The sequence below is a fragment of the Polistes canadensis genome, unplaced genomic scaffold (genome assembly GCF_001313835.1).
Source record: "Polistes canadensis isolate GaletaPanama2010 unplaced genomic scaffold, ASM131383v1 scaffold_339, whole genome shotgun sequence".
Taxonomy (NCBI): Eukaryota; Metazoa; Arthropoda; class Insecta; order Hymenoptera; family Vespidae; genus Polistes; species Polistes canadensis.
In genome coordinates, this window is record NW_014569886.1 from 53,134 (window position 1) to 71,018 (window position 17,885).

The window sequence follows — 17,885 nt, forward strand, 5'->3', positions numbered from 1 at the left end:
TATAGAAAAATTGTAATTAATAATTTCAAAAGTTCATTTTATTGTTTTTTTCTTTCTTTTTAAAATCACAATATGATTACTAGAAGTAATAATTTTTCTATTAGGGTAATGGGGTAATTTCTAATTGTATAAAGCATTATGATTGATGAATACATACATGTTTGCGTGTCTTTATAAACTTTGATCAAAATCTTTCTAAAGATTCTAAATAAATGAATTATTTAATCGATGTTGACAAATTACGGTAGCTTGACGCGCGCGGTGAAATCATATATAAATGATATATTAATTAATTGTAAAAAAAGAAAAGAAAAGAAAAGAATATCGATAACAATGATTGAAAGATAAAACTAGATAGAGATCATTAATAAACAACATTTTGTCGCACGTCTACTGAATTCGAGTGTCGTGTCATGGTCATCCCCCGTCTGACCAAGGAGACACGTTCGTTTCATGAAAGGAAAAAAGAAAAAAAGAAATATATAAAATAAAAATAAGAAGGATAAAAAGTGAAAGAAGGACGAACGAATGAGATCGCAAGAGCGAGACAACAAATAAGAAGATTATGCAAATGAAAAGAACGCGTTCCTATTCTACGAGCGAATCACGTAGTATAATAAAAGAAATATAATCAGAATTTGTATTTTCTTTAATACACAAACCAAGTCAATTTCAATTTTGTTTTTAGACGAAAAAGAAATGAATTTTCAATGAAATTATTTCTCTATTTTCTTTTTTTTCTTCTTCTATCTAAGTATTACAGTATTCTTTTCTCTCATATTTATTTATTTTTTATAACCAAAGAAAGTATAAATGGAAATTTTCAGAGATAATCAAAATTTCAAAAGAAAAAAAATTAAATAAATAAATGGAACACATTTTAAGAGATACATTAGTAGCACTATCTACGATTCTACATATATATATATATATAAAGAAAGGAAATTAGAAAGCAATTAGCATCGACTGCTAGAAATAGGAAAAGAAAAAATGATAAAACATACACACACACACATTTTGAAAAACAACAAGTCAAACCTTATCGAAGATTTCTTTAGAACCAAGGTAATCACGTTTGACACGATATGCTTATGTACACGCATAGAACACGTGGATTTCACGTTCGTAGTAGAAATAGTATCGTGAGTACCGTTAAAGTGTGCACGAGTGAAATAGCCGATCACACATATACACATACTCATAATACACATGCATTCACGCATGCATCCACGCATGCATTTACGCATGCATCCACAATTTGCGAGAGAAATAGTCGTTTACGTCATACCAATTCTTTTCCTTTCTTTTATTTAATGTTATTTTCTCTATCTTTTTCTACATGAGAATATACGAACAAAAGAATACAAAAACATATGCGTCCGTCGTTGAATCACGTTAGATGAGAACAATTTCGCTCTTTTTCTTCTAAATTTTGATTTATTCAAGTTCTATTTCCCGTTCCGTGTTTTTCTAATACTTACACAATTAATAATATATTTTTTATTTAGGTATATACTATTTTAATTCTATATATATATATATATATATATGTAATACCTTAAACCACAAGATTTAAACATATTTAAAAAATAATTCCATATTCATTATGACAATTTTATTAGATTTAATTTTTCCAATTTTTCTTTGATTTTGGGCTTCATCGTTATATAATAATTATTAATAATAAAGAAAATTAATGAAAATAAAAAAAATATGAAATATTCGAGAAATTAGATTTTTTGTTGTACTTTCCTTTCTCGTGATATCAAAATAAAAAGAAAAATAAAGAAGAGTTAAATTGAAATAAACAAATATATAAAGTTAAACGAAGCGAATAAATCTGGTTTCGTTGATATGATTTATAAAGTAACTCGTCTAACAGGATACACATTTTATAAATAGCGAGTATACGTCGTCGTCGTCACGTAGAAAGGAGACCTTTTCGTTGTTAATTACTTTAACCGACGACTTCTATCAAAGTAAAATTCGGATCGATTCGTCTGTGCTATCTAAATATTCAACCCACATTTCGAGATATCGATTATTAATAATAAAAATAGAAATATATAGAAAAAAAAGAGAGAGAGAGGGAGAAAGGAAATAAAAGTAATTATAAATATAACTAAAATAAATAAATTAATTAATTAAATAAATGAACACAAACAAACAATTAATATGTTATATATATTTTCTCTATTTTTCTTCAAAATTTAGACGTATTCGGTTTTCTTTCTATCATATCTTTCCCGTCAGCCTATATTTTTAGCTTCTTTCAAAATGAATCCATTTGTGTATGTTCGTATGGTGGTATCTTTTTCTATGGATATCTTTCTTTTTCCTTTCGCTTGTGGCAAAGATTCATCTCGTAGTTATCTTCAAAGCTTTCGTTGGATAGATTGCTTTGCTCGGATGGCCTTTTTCATTTCATTTTTATTTTCTATCTCAAAATAGAATCCAAGGAACGATGAATTTTAGTCTCTTACAACGACTGCGATAAGAATACATTAGTTATATTGCTTATATATATATATATAGTTAATTCATGTGAAAACTATGTCAACTCGAAAAAATTTCCTTCGAAAGCCAAACTCTCTCTCTCTCTCTCTCTCTCTCTCTCTCTTTATCTTTCTCTTTCTATAAATATATATAAACTACTTACTAATAAGTTATTTATATTTATATGATAACTTGGTCATTTATATATTCATATATGGTAATTATAAAATGAAAAATATTGAACACGTTGACTACTGTATAGGTACTCACAACACGACCAATAGTAAAAATATATAATTAAATGAAATATCGATACTAATAAATTTTTAAATAATATCACTAATTTATAAATAGAACGTGAAAGAGAGGGATAAAATGGTTTATATAAGGTTTCAAGAAAATAATAACTATTAACACGTTTCACACATTAAGTTGCTAATCGATACGAGAATAAAACGATCTCGATACGATCTCTTTCAACCCTGACATATTCGTTAACAAGAATCTGCAAAAAAAAGATACGTCGGAATAATAACAATGCATAAGATTTATCGAAAGCCATAATAAATTCGACGAACGAATCGAAACATTCGCACGTAAATGCGTTCGCTTAAAAATTCATTTCGCTTTTCCCTAAACTCCATCGAGTATTATCAAATTTATCTACGTTTTTCATTTATAAAATCAATTACTTTTTCTAACTGTAAAATTATATTATTTTTTATTTATTTATACTCCGTCCCTTTCGGGTTTGGAGGGCTTCCGATACAAAATATTTAACATCTCTTATATACCTGTAAAATTATATATAAACAGTTTAGTTGAGTGTTCAAATTATAACGGATTAAGACTTAACGAAGTTTAGATGTTTTGTGTTTTGAATATTAGAAATAAAAAGAAAAATGTATGTCTGCTTAAAGAAAAAAGATGTTGAACTTTAGAGATTAAGGTAACATGTAATATTTTATAATGTATGAGTCTCATGTATTTCGTAATATAAAAATAAAAATAAAATAAAATTTAAACGTCAAACTTATCAAAATTAAGTTCTATTTCTTTTTTTTTATGTTCAAATTCCCCATGATACCTTCTTATTAAGTATTATATATAACACTACTACTTTGAACCGTCCAAAATTGAAAAAAAACATCAGACTCATCCTAAATATAACAAAATAATATTCTTTCGAAAGATAAGATAATTGTCGTGAATCAAGGAGAAATTTGTCATTATTTTGCACTACATAAATCGATATGAAATGTTCTTAAAGTATTTCGAAAGTGGTAACAGCAACGTGTTGCTGGTGTCAGAAATTAAGCAAGCAAGCAAGCTAGCAAAGCAAGCAAGCGAGCAAAGCAAGCAAGCAAAGTTTCTTCTTGTGTGACAGTAAAAATCGTGACGCACGTCGACGTCAATATGAACACATTCGACGATTATCATAAATTTATGGCAAACGCGTTTAAAATGACCTCCGGACGAACGTCTCGTCGTCGTGACATACCGGAGGACAAAAAGAAAATACAATTATTTTATTATTTCAATGTGTGAAGAAACGATTTACGTCAACGCGATCCTACTTAAGACAAATATAATTCAATAATTTAACAGTATTATTCATTTGTTTTATTTTATTAATACTTCAAATGACGCGGACGCATTATTAATATTGCAAAAGTGTTTATTTATTTTAAATTGTAAAAATTCTATCGAAATATTACAGATCGATATTTCAAATGGATTCTTTGCTTTAACTTTTCTAAACAACAACAAAAATGAAACTTTGAGAGACATGCCAAAGGGGATAAGAAGGTGAACCCAAAAATGCATATAGACACACACAAAAAAGTAACATTTAAGAATCTCTCGAAACGATTTCCAAAAAAAAAAAAAAAATAAGAAGAATTGGAGTGTTACGCTAAAGTAAAAAATCTTCGCAGGAATAGAAATCTCGTTGATATTCTCGTCTGTTGACACCTTAAACGAGAAACACCCACGATAACATTCGAGTATCACTAACGTCGTCAACACTTACACATCAGAATCACACTCGACATAAATGAAACAATACAAAAATTTGGCAGAGAATAAAAACTTGTTGTTTTGGTGTCACTTGGTAACCAACCCCCCGGATGATGCACCCCACTTACTTATTCAGAATGAATGAAAGAAAATATGAAAAGGAGGGGGGGGGGGAAGGAAAGAGATTTTTTGAAAAAAAAAAAAAAAAAAAAAAAATGATATTTCGAAGATGACAAGATAAAGAACAAAAAAAATATGAGAGTTGAGAATTGCGAGTTAGTATCGCAGCTCTCTCGCGGTTTCAACTTGACTGGTTGTGCTGTACTCGGTATGAGCCTTCGAAACCACTAAGTGTACTCTGTTCAGAGTACCCCACCTCATTCTCTTTCCCTTTCTCTCTTTCTCTATCTATCTTTATTCAACTACTATCTCTGTCTTTTTCTGTATATGCTTGTGTGGTGTGTGTGTGACGGTGACGCGACTTGGGTTCTTTGCAGGCTCGTGCCTAGTCAAACTCGTGTTACGGTTGTGGATCATGATTTCCTATATCCATCGGTATCCTATGATCATTCTCGCGTAAATTCTTCTAACAACAGCAACAAAAAAAAAACAATCAAAATCGAGCTACTTTTTTGTTTTTCTTATTTTTTATTATCCATTTTGTCTCCGTTTATTATTATTATATAACTCTTCACGAATATTTGTAATATCTGTCGTGTGATCTTTTTATTTTATTCATGATACACGATTAATTAGAAATTTGACAATCTATCGTATTTTCTTTTAATTCTTATTTTAATATATTTTTTCATTGATTTAATTATTTTAATCGATATAATAATGTGTAGTTAACGTTGATTATTTTCAATAAAAATAAGGAAAAAAAACATGAAGAGAATACGCGATTTCTCGAATAACGATACTATTAAACGATCGCGTAGAAAATAAGAAAGAAACGCGAAATTGAGAATCTAACATTATTTATTTTCTTTCTTTCTTCCCTTTGTTTTTTTTTTCTTTTTATTTTTCTTTCTTTTTATATTAGAAACTCTAAATGCATAGTTCGAATAGAATTTTTCTCTCTCGTGTTAATTTCAATAGAAAGTTTCATACTCGAATCTATTCTCGAAGTTATTTCTTCGGAATTACTCGATAGACGGTAGAAAAACGGCAAAAAAATGGATTCACTCGTTTTATAAGCGCGTATTTCATGGACCGATAGATCAGCTATGAGAATCTAACGCTACGAAAGAAAAATCAAAAATAAGTATAACATTATTTACCTGTAATTGTAAAAGAAAATCACACATTACACAATTAAATTACAAAATATAAAAAATTTAACTACGAAACATTAATCCTATTTATTTGTTAATAATTAACAAATAAAAGCTATATATATATATATAAAATAACTAATAATAATGAAACAATTGTATAGCCAAAATGAGAAATCCAAAAAGAATCTTCGATTATATTTTGTTCCTTTTTGAAAAAAAAAAAAAAAAAAACCCCCCCGGAAAATCTTTGGGAATAATTTGTCGAACTTAACGATGAGACATTTTTCCTTAAATCATCATCATCATCATCTTAAATCCCGAAAGGAACTACTCTCTCTCTCTCTCTCTCTCTCTCACAAACATGCAACCAAACAAACGCATACAATAATTACAGTTTCCAAGTAAAAAAAAAAAAAAAAAAAAAAAAGAAAGAAGGAGAAATAAAAAGAAAAAGAAAAAAAAGAGAAAAGAGAAGAAGAAGCGGGCCTGGCCGTCTGCGTTTCTACTTTTGTCTGACGGAACTGCGACCGTTTTCACTGTATACAGAACACAAAGCTTGAATATTCTGTCTTCCAACTGGAATGATACTTTTGTCTCTCTATCTTTCTCTCTCTCATTCTCTCAGATTCGTTCTAAAACGTGCTGCTTTTTACCGACACCCCCCTGCCCCTCCTCTTTCTCCATTCCCTGGCCCTTCAGCCCCGTTAACTCTTTCCAACATTGTTCGAGGAACATGTCAGCACGTTGGAAAGCACGAAAAACGCTACTTCGATCGGCAGGCAACTCGTCTTTGCTTTCACGAATAATTTCACGTCTGTGATTATGAAGAGTGTCTATATATGTCTGTCTCTTTGTGTGAGGGGTGTAAGGGGGATGGGAAGGTTGGGTTTTTGTAAGGGACGAACACGACTGTAAAAGTCCAAAGTATTGTAAAAACGTGAAAGAATTAGCGAGTCAGTCTTCTCATCTTCCTATGTTTCATCTATCTTTTCTCGAGTTTACTAAAAGTATATATATATATACACATGTGTGTGTGTGAGGATTCGTCCAGATGGATTCACGTGCGTGTGTGCGTGTGTATAATGGCGATTATTTGCGCGTTTCACGTGCCGTTTCTATTATCACCGGCTTTTAATAAAGCTTTGAACGTTCGAAGACAGGTTGGAAGGTAAGTGCAAGGAAGTGGTTATACGGCAGACTTTATAACTGTCAGACAATTTACAAGATAGAGATTTATGCAAACAAGTTTTATCCTATTCTTTCGATACGATTTACTATTTGTTTTTTTTTTTTGTTTTTTATTTACATTTGTTTTATATTACAAATTTTATATATATATTATTATCGAAATTGTTTTGTTCTTCTAATTTTTGTTTCTCATTTTAATTATTTTACATGGGATAATAAAAAATTAAATGAAAAAAATGTATGTAATGATAATATAAAGAGAGAGAAAAAAAAAGTAATTTAAAGTGAAATCTACGACTATTAGAAGAAACTAAATGACATTTTGATCCGAGGACAACGCGCGTTTGCTTTCGCCATGCAATCACGACGTTAACTTTCACTCATTGTTACAGAGTCCACTACGTTCGAATTCACAATGATGTCGCTTAAGTTCCCCATATAACTATCATAAGTCCTTTAATTCTACGTGGTGACGACCTAGACCTTTCCAAAAAAAAAAAAATAAAAAACAAAAATTACGGATACGTTTTCATTTGATAAAAAATTTCATTTTTATTGTTTTACCCTGTATATTTATGCTTTCATGTATTTCATTAGAAAAATATTGTCAACGATTAAAATATTATTTTAAACATTCCAAACAAATTACTTTCTGAATCGGAATAAAAAGGAAAGGACCATTAGGACAAATCAATTGCCTAAATAATGAATCAAACTGAAAAGACAATTAAGAAAAGAGTGGGGGAAAGAAGAGGTAAAAAAAAAAGAATGATGGCATAGAAAAAGTTTCACGAACGATCGAAGGCAATCGAGCGTAGTTGGTTCAACGAGGACAGTGGTTTAGCGGTTTTAAAGGTAGTTCCTGCAAGCCGGAAAAGAATAAAAGAAAAAAAAAAAGAAAAAGGACAGAGAAAAAGAGAGAAAGAAAAGGAAGACTTTATTGGAGTCAACGTGAGTTGAAGTCCGAACAACTCGCGATGATAGCTGTGCCAAGAGTAAAAGGAATCGTATATAAAAGGTAGTCAGTCAGGTAGTCAGGTAGGTAGGTAGGCAGTCAGTCAGTCAGTCAGTCAGTCAGTCAGCTCGTTTCGTTGTGTTGTGTTGTCCTCGACTTACGTAACTAGTTCCGATTAGTTGGTACCACCAGGTACAGAAAGGCAGCTTAGTTGTCGTTTGGCAAGTGAAACAAAAATCTCATGAAAAACAGGATGAATTTAATAAGATTCATCAATTGATAATATACTTACAATAAATAAATGGCTATGATAAATGTTAATCATTAATAAGATTTGCCCAAATTTTATTTTTATTTATATTAAGAAAAAAAAAAAAAGTTTTTCCTAGAATGCAATAATAAAATTAGATAATTATTACAATTAAATATGGTGATTAGAATGATGTGAGTTTTATTAGAAAATAAACTTTCACTTTAACAAGTAAAAACATTGTTCTTACAGTGTGATTATTAAAAAGATTAGATGACAATAATGATGATGATAATGATGATGATGAAAGAGATAAAAATAGATTCGGATGAATAATAAAATAAATTTCACGACTAAATGACAACTTCAATGATGATGATGATGATGATGATGATGACGGCGAGGTACTTTCTCATAAAAAATAAACAAATGAATCTTTTTTTAAGTATACTCCAAATGAATGTCAGTTCGTTACTATTATGCTCAACTACCAATTAGTCTCAGTACGTATATTCTAGGAAGTTAGATAAGTAAAGAAATCAGGAAAGGGCGTGGTGAATGATAATATGGTGAGTCCGTAAACGATTTGTTGAAGTTTCGAGTTGACGAGGACGAGGACTCGCGTGCTAGCCGTTGTTTGCTATCTTGTTACGGAAAAGTCAGATACACTAATTGGAAAAATTTGATTAACGAGCTAGGAAGAGGGGGGGGGGTATATTGGGTGTGTTATCCATCGATGCTAACAATATGATATTTTTTTTTTTCTTTTCTTTTCTTTATTTTCCACATTTCTAATGATTTATTTTTAATAAATGTATTTTATATTTTATTGTGTGAAAAATATTATTCAATAAATGTTCTTTAGAAATTGTTCTATTTAAAATGAAGAACAAATGATTTAATTATTTGATCAAAATGACGTTTAATATTTTATTGATGTGAATACAGAGGGATAGGAAAGAAAATAAAAATAGATTTCGAATGTATAGAAGATTAAATAATGAAATGAATTTTTGTATGTGTGTGTAAAAACATACCAAGTATCACGGTAGTTCTCCCAAGAAGGAGAATTGTGTTTAACCGACATAAATAAAGTAATGTTTCCCTAATTACTGATCTCGTTGAACGAAGTCAAGGAGCAAGAGTAATTTAATCTCCCTAACCGTGCCAGGGACGCAATCTTCGTCTTAGCTTAAGGGGCTTGGTACAAATGAAAACATCATTCGACTCAAACAACTCTGAATATCTCGTCTTGGCTGTAATTACTCTTACGAATAGATGAAAACCTTTAACGTCGTTAATAATATTCAAAATGAAAACATTAATATATCAAATTATTTATCGGATTGCTTAGCAAAATTTCTATTCATTTTCAACGTGTTCGAATTTTCAACAGTTTAGTGATAACCCACCTGAAAACTTCTTGGATCATTCAATATAAATAAATAGAAATTTAAGAATATAATGTGTTTTATAATTAATCAAAATAAATTTTCGAATTTTCGAAATTTTCTAGGATGATAATGAAAATAAATTAAACATATTTATTTAATTTTTTTAATAACGAGATTTCAAAATATGTCTGATTTATTTAACCGAATATGAACTTAACAGGATTTTGTGAACCCGTGACCTAGCATGCTTTAGAAATTCACGAAGAAAAACCGGTTTAACAGAGATTCGACTAAATTATTTATGCGAGTATTTAAATATAGGAGAAAGTTTCCGGTCTCGCTGGACCTAAAAAATGTCTTCCATCCGAATGCGGAGTCTCTATATCAAAAATCATTAAAAAACAAAAAAAGTTCATAAATGTTTGCCATTTAAAGGATTATCAAACAATTATGTGAGTTTATAGTAAAAATTTGATTGCTGCGAATAGTAATTTTGTCTTTTTTAAATATTCAAAATTGTTTATTCATTTACGTTTTATTACTTACGTTTTATTCATTTTGTGAAAATTATATTATTATGAATATGTTTGGATAAAATAATTATTCCTTTATGCATATATAATTGGAAAATATCATTGAAAAATACGATAAAGTATCTCTTAAAGAGAAGATTTTCTTAAATATTTCAAATAACTTACGCGTGTAAAATAATTTTCGTAATAATTATTTCACGTACTCGTAAGAAAAGTTTTCCCTTATAAAATCAAATTATATTTCTCAAAATAATTCATAATATTTGAGAAGATATTCTCTCGATTGAAATATCAATATAAGCAAAACTGAAGGAATTCAAGTGAATGAACTTTAGAAGAAAATGAGTTGATAGGAGAGGAGAGGAGAGGAGAGGAGAGGAGAGGAGAAGATTGAAACGAGGTCGGTTCAATATGGTACATATTTACATACCAGTAGAACTAAATGTGAAATGAGCTAGAGCATAATTTCAACGGTCACGGAATACTACTGTATTACCCTGACAACAACAACAAATTTAAAAAACAAAAGTAACAAAGAAAGACAAAACGAAATCTCGACTAGAAAATGAATAGGTTAAATACACACGCATCATCGTGACCGTTCAAATGCACGTGCATGTGTGTGTGTGTGTGTGTATTAAAAGGGGTGTTAAATGGGTTGATTATTGGAAAAGGCAAGTCTGCAAAAAGACAATAAACCGGACCAGTCATGGTAGGCGTCACACGATAGACGTTTTGTTTTGTTGTTTCTAACTCTTTCCTCATAGTTACACACGCGACACACACACACGGAACGCAGATAATCGGATAAAAAGAGATAGAGATACAATAATTATATATATATATATATATATACGTGTAGAGGGGATAATTAGAGAAAAAATTGTATATGTAATTAAAAAAACAAGTTTCTTACGTTTTCATAAGATTTTCAATCGTAATTTAATCGTAGTTTTGTTTCACTTGCAATAATTTAAAAATACCCCTCCTCCCCCTACCGTATTCCAAACACAACATAAAATGAAATACATTTTACAGATTGACCGAAACTTTCTGAACATTCTATAGAATTCCCGTAACTTTTTTTCCATTGTTTCGGACATTTTATAAAATATCGTTTGCAAACGGATATTTCCATAGAATTCATGTATATCCACATATATGTGTGTGTCTGTATATTTATACACATTCAGGGGACTAACACACATACATAGTAAAAACATAAACGTGCGAGGACAGACAATACGAGTTGGTCACATGCACTTGGTGAAAGTTATGCAAACCTGGAAAATTCTAATGACAAGGTTCATGCGCAATTTCCGGGCCACCTACGATACACATTAATCTTCTCTCTCTCTCTCTCTCTCTCTCTCTCTCTCTGTCCGTTTCACCATTACAATTAATAATTTTCCTAGCTAGCACATATATGTGCACTGAACATTGATTTTATATTAACCATAAACGCGATTACGTTGAGGTTACCATCATCCTGCAATGGACGCCGATGAAATGAAAAAGCTGACGTATTAAATAATCCTCTTATTAATTCTTAAATTATCATTTATATTCTTTTTAATTCTCTCCCATGGCTTTTGTTCTACATTGAAATTTCCTTTCTCTTTTGTATATATTAAATACAACGTTTTAGGATTATTTTTCGCTTCAACGTTTCGTGAAAAAAAAAAAAAAAAAAAAGCTAAGACCTCATAGAATCCTTTTGAAAATTTGGATAATAAAAAAAGATTAATTTACGTAATCAATCAATCAATTTATCTATCTATCTATTCTGTCATTATTCGCAAAGAATAATTTTTTTAAGACTTTAAAACGGATGATGACTGGTAAGAAATATTAATTTGTTATGGTACAATTAAAACGTTCGATGTTTTTCTACTTTTCCTCCTTGTTTTTTCCTTTATTTCCGTATAATATTTCGAGAAGTAGAAAGTTTAATTATTTATAAACGAAATATTTTTCCTCCCCCCCCCCCTCCAAGTAACTCTATTATCTTTCCGGGTCATAGGTTCAACGTCATCGATCTATATAATAATACATACAAAAAAAATCAATCGTCTCGGTCGGTAAAAATGGAGAGACGAAGAAAGATGGATTATATTTTTCTGTCACTCGCAAAAAGGTTGGCTCCAAGTCAACGACAATTTTAGCTGTTTCCAAGCACGCTATTTCTCTCTCTCTCTCTCACTCTCACGAAACAGATTTTCTCTTTTGATATTAAAATAGAACCGTTTCGTTTCTTACTTCGTAACTTGAAATTTAGTATTAACGCCATTTGACGCTTAAACTAAAATATTTTAAATAGAAATTATAATAATCATGATGATGATGATGATTATGGTGACGATAATAACAAGTTGATATATTGAAATACTTTCGCATTACGTTCTTTCAGATCAATGATTGAAAAGATAAAATGAAATTTGATTAAACATTAAAAATTCGTTTTGTTTTTCTTTCTTTTCTTTTTTAACGTCAATTTTTCTTATTTTCTCTTATTATTTGAAATTCTGAATACACAGGAGACATCATATATATATTATATTATAAGATAGTAAATGAAAGCGGGGACGTAACCGTCGGAACGAAATTTTTCCTTTGTAAGAAACGTTCTCTTCCTTCACGGAAATATTAACTTGTTCGATGAAAAGAATAAAATAAAGATAAAGATAAAGATAATATAAGGTAAAAAAGAAAGAAAGAAAGAAAGGAAGGAAGAAAGAAATAGAAAAAGAAAAATCACGTTTCCTTCATGAACAATGTGTACGAATAGTTAAATAGATAAAATAAGTATTATATTATTATAGAACTTTGATTATAAAGTTCCTTTTGTGTGTATATGTTTGTTTTATTATGTATACTATTATATATTCGTGAAAACTTGAACATTTTCAAAAGAAAAAGGAAATGAGACTAGGACTGTTACAAAATTTCAGCTCAATTAAAACTGAATTAATAAGTATCACTTGTTTAATATTGTAGTAAAAAGTAAATTGAATTAAAAAAAACTAGAATTTGATGGCTAGGAAAACTAGGGGACGATTTGATCATTACTATCTTAAAAAGGATTATTTTCCAATAATTAATTTGTAATTTAAGGGGGTGGGGGTTAAATAAGTGTAGAGACTTGAAAAAAATCAATTTTCTTGTTTGTTTTAATAAAAAATATACTCGTAAAATTTCAAGTCAAAAATCCAAGTCGAGTAAAAAGATACAAATATAAAAGACAATAGTATTTATATATATATATATATATATATATATGTGAAAATATAATTTTTGGAATAATTTGTTTTCTTTTCTTCTTTTTTTTCGAATATAATAAAAGAAAAAAAAAGATTTTGGAAGGAAGAGAAGAAAACGCCTACTTCACTTTCTGCTCTATTATGCACTTCCTACCAAGTCACAATGGCCGTTAGGATGTATCCACGTTGTAAAAGAATGGTTCCCACAGCATTTATCTTCTTTGTTCGTGAATCTCCGGTAGTATTACTATCTATATATATAGGTGTATTACCTTCGTAAAATGCCGTGCGATTTTATTCTTAAACCTCGGCAATGATTTTTCTTTTTATATTTTTTCTTTTATCTTCAACGTGTTTCGTCATTACAATAATACAAACCTAACGATTTCTAGTTCGTGTGTAGTGTCACGTTCAAATTCGTCAATACTTTTTTACGATTCCACGCGTTAACATTGGAAAGAGAAAAAGAAAAAAAGAAAAAGAGAGAGAGAAAAGGGGAAAACACTTTGATTATCGGTTTAGAATTGACACGAATTATGATGAGAAAGTTACTGATTTTTATCTTTTCTATCATTTATCCGAGAAAAATACTTCTATTTATTATAGTCTTTCAAGTTGTAACATATATATATATATATATATATATATGTATATTAGTCATGCATAAAATTACAAAAATGAATCAATAGAAAATATTTTTATACCCATTAAATATTTAATTTTTTTGATTAAGAAAAAACTGCCGAACACAGTCAATGATTATAGTACCATATGATTTCGCAAATAATCAAATCTGCATAATCAACATAAGCATACAATCTATCTCCCACGAAAAACAAATATCGTATAAAAGTAAGAAATAGTGGGCGAGATAAGATGATTGCGTTAATAATCGACTAAGTTATTGGGTAATGGGAATAAGAAAAAAAACAGGGAGGGGAGGAATATAATTCGCTAGGTGTAGGTAAGCTTCTTGAAACGTAATTTTCGAAAGCGTACGAAGAAGCGAAGCGTTACTACACACCTTGTAGAATAGAATAACGTTAGAGAAGCGTGCTGAGCTGTAAACTCATGTATATTACACACGTACATATATACACATGAGTAAGAATAAACTTATACGTATTCCATAAAGAGCTAAAACAATTACAGGCTAGGTCAAAAGTTTTCTTTAAAAATAAAATTTCATAAAACAATGACCTCCTTTATTTATTTATTTCCCAAATTTTTCTATCAAATTATATTATTATTTTTAAATGCGAACAATAGAAAATATTGATTTGAAATGTTTGAAAAATAATAGTAATTGATCATTATAAATTGTTCATCAAATTTCAAATCGTTTAATAAATTTTGATCCGGCCTGTATTTTAATATGTATGAAACTGTACAATGTAAACACATATTCCATAAATTTATCCTATTATATATGTATATATATGTATAAAAGTATGGGTGTATAATTTACGTTAGATTGTTGAGAGAGTTGGGAGGGGTAGGGGAAACGTCCTTGTCTATAATAGCGCAATATCTACCAACTGACCTAGTCAAAGCGTACCATTCACCGATCTGATTATCTATAGTTAAGATTATGGGGGGCATTCATGAGCCATGGATCTCTTCTCTCTTCTTCATTTCTTTATATGCATCAGCAATATATATTTGCGAATGTGTGTATTTATTTATCGTATCTAAATAATTGTTCGATTTAATGTATTATTATTTTTAAAATAATATTGAATAAAATTGAGTCAATGATATTAAATATTTAGAAAAATGTCATTTAACTTTTAACGAGAATTAACAATATAGAAAATTCTTATGTATTGTACTGTATACGAAATGTAAAATGAATATAGATGACGAGTAAAACAGTGTGTGTGACAAAGGTTCCGAGTATGATTGAACGTTTTGAAATGCAACAGATTAATGAATGCACAATTAAAGTCATGCAAAGAACGTTTAAAAACAAACGATAGAAAGAGACGGAGAGAGAATTGTCTTTGATGTATACACGCACACACATATCTATACTAACGCGTATCTAAGAATTTTGAATGAAATTTGGTGACACGTTTACAATAAATCCAGATATTCTATATATTTCGTTACAGGGTCGTATTTGCAATAGAAAAATATTAATAATACAAATTAGAAGGGTCTTACTTTTCTTCATTTCAATTAGAATTTTATTTTCAATTTTTAATTTAATTTTTTAAATATAATAAATATTAGATCTGTTTTTGTTCCTAGTTTTTAATTTATAGAATAATAATAAATGTTAAATTATTAAATCTTTTTTTTAATATCATTTTGTATTATTCGGTAAAATTCATTAGTAAAATAATTCATTTTTGTAATATTTTTGTTATGCATATAATATGTATATACAATGTTGTATTATATTCTGACAACTTTTATTTAATACAAATCAAAGAAGAAGATTTTCTTGAAAACTACTATTTATATACTACAATGTTTGTATGTGTGTGTGTGTGTAAATGAATTCTCTCGGTGACCTGGAAAATATTGTAACCTATGTGTTTTTGAATATGTATGCGCCCATATGTGTATCGATCGTGCTATAGTTAAAACATCTTTTTGTTTGTATGTGTTTGTGGACGTCTGTTCATTGAACCGTGTGTGAGATTATATGTATGTGTGGATCATGATATAATTGAAACTTATGTATAATTACATGTATGCTGCCGTATGGATCATGTTATTGTTGAAATATATATATGTGTGTGTGTGTATTGTGCTGTTCAGCAACCTAAATTTGTAAAAATGCAATGCCAGCAAATTTGCTCGGCAATATCTGAAGCCAAGAAACCGATAATCGATTTTTATCCACTATTTTATTTTATTTTATTTTATTTTTTTTTTTTTTTTTTTTTTTTTTTTTTTTTTTTTTTTTTTTTTTTTCATTTATTTTATGTTTCCTCGTCGACAAATAAATATTATTTTTTAAAAACTAGCATAGTCAAGGTTTTCTCGTAAAATAAAGGAAATATTAGAGTAGTTACGAGTGTGTTAATGCCGTACATAATTAGGCACGCTAGAACCACTCTATACGTTCTAACTTTACACCCATGCTTTTCCCATGAAATTATATTCGCACACGTAATACATTTCGGGAAGTAAAAATTACGTCGCGTCTCGTCTATGACTTCGAAAGTTACAAATTAAAACACGAAATACGTGTTTTTAACAATTACCTACAATAATTAATTTCATTTGTAAATTTTTTACACGAAGATCTATTAATTATCGATCGATTAAGATCGAGAAATTAATTAGAATTTTATTTCGAATTAAATTACATTGATAGTCTGTAAATTTAACGTAATTCTTTTTTACATGTTAATTACCTCGTATAAAAAGAAAAAAAGCTAATAACAATATAAATAGAATTTTAATAAAAATACGCGGATGGTTTTTAAAAAAATGTTGAGTTGCCTAACAAACTGACTTTTATTTAAGACAAAAATTAAATTATTTTTTTTTCGTCAAAGCTCAAAACTTCTCAACCTACCCATTAATTTATATATAAATAGAACAAATATATATGTTAAAAGCTATTACAATAGAATTATACTTGTTGTTTAAATGAATATAGAAATATTTCGTGTTAAAATACGGGAGTTGTTTTTCCAACGAGTATATTTAATTGATAGTTGAACTATAGTATGTCGAATGGAAAATGGCTACTGACTAGTCACTTGTGCTAAAATAAACTGCACTAGGAGAGTTCTATGTTCTAAACGAGTACTGTTCATGTAATCCAAAGCCACATATTACAGATATGTGTCGAGCTTTCATCCACAAACTCGCATAAATTATTCGCATTACGTTCGTACAGTTCATCGTAAACCGAAATAACTATTACCACTGTCAACTATCTATATACGATAAGTATAGATATATTATAAATATTTTAAATAAATAGATTATATTAAATTCAATTGTTATTCATACCTAAAATTACAAAAATTTGATATACATAAATTAATATTTAATAATAATAATAATAATAATTGTATGTAACATTATATTATTATTTATTAAAATAATTAAGTAAATATTAAATATATAAATGTAACAAATTATGCGTTTTATCAAATGTTTTGTTAAATCGTTAATTTGTTGTTTATCGTTTCAATTAAAACTTACCTATAATAATTTTTACGACGAAAAATAATTGAAGGACAAATGACATCTTGAAGAAATGTTTCGCACGTGAGCACTTTCGTAGAATAAAGTTTAGACATATTTTGAGAATTTGTATCAGACCGTGTGTGTGATCATCGATCATTCGTAATGATACTGTTATTTAATGATTAGATTGTACGCGATTGATTGTTTCCGACTAGATGAGAAACATCTTTCAGAAAGAAAATCATTCGATTTCGTTATCTTATCTGAAAAATGTCGTCACGATGTTGGATACATTTTTATGCGTTACGAACGAACGTGTATATATATATATATATATAATTATTGTATCTCT

The 17,885-nt window shown here is 29.0% G+C and overlaps 1 protein-coding gene across 5 annotated transcripts in view; it reads right to left on the reverse strand.

The window, feature by feature from the left end:
* Window positions 1-17,885, reverse strand: part of LOC106791756 (IQ motif and SEC7 domain-containing protein 1) — a 73,534-nt gene that overhangs the window by 28,771 nt on the left and 26,878 nt on the right. For 2 of the 5 annotated variants that reach the window (XM_014757649.1, XM_014757648.1), the window contains exon 1: window positions 4,529-4,934. The exons of 2 other annotated variants lie outside the window; for them this stretch is intronic. The gene's annotated coding sequence lies outside the window, so the exon portion shown is untranslated. Of the gene's footprint in view, window positions 1-4,410; window positions 4,935-17,885 lie in introns of those variants that run through there. One more of the 5 variants, XM_014757647.1, reaches the window with a different exon arrangement.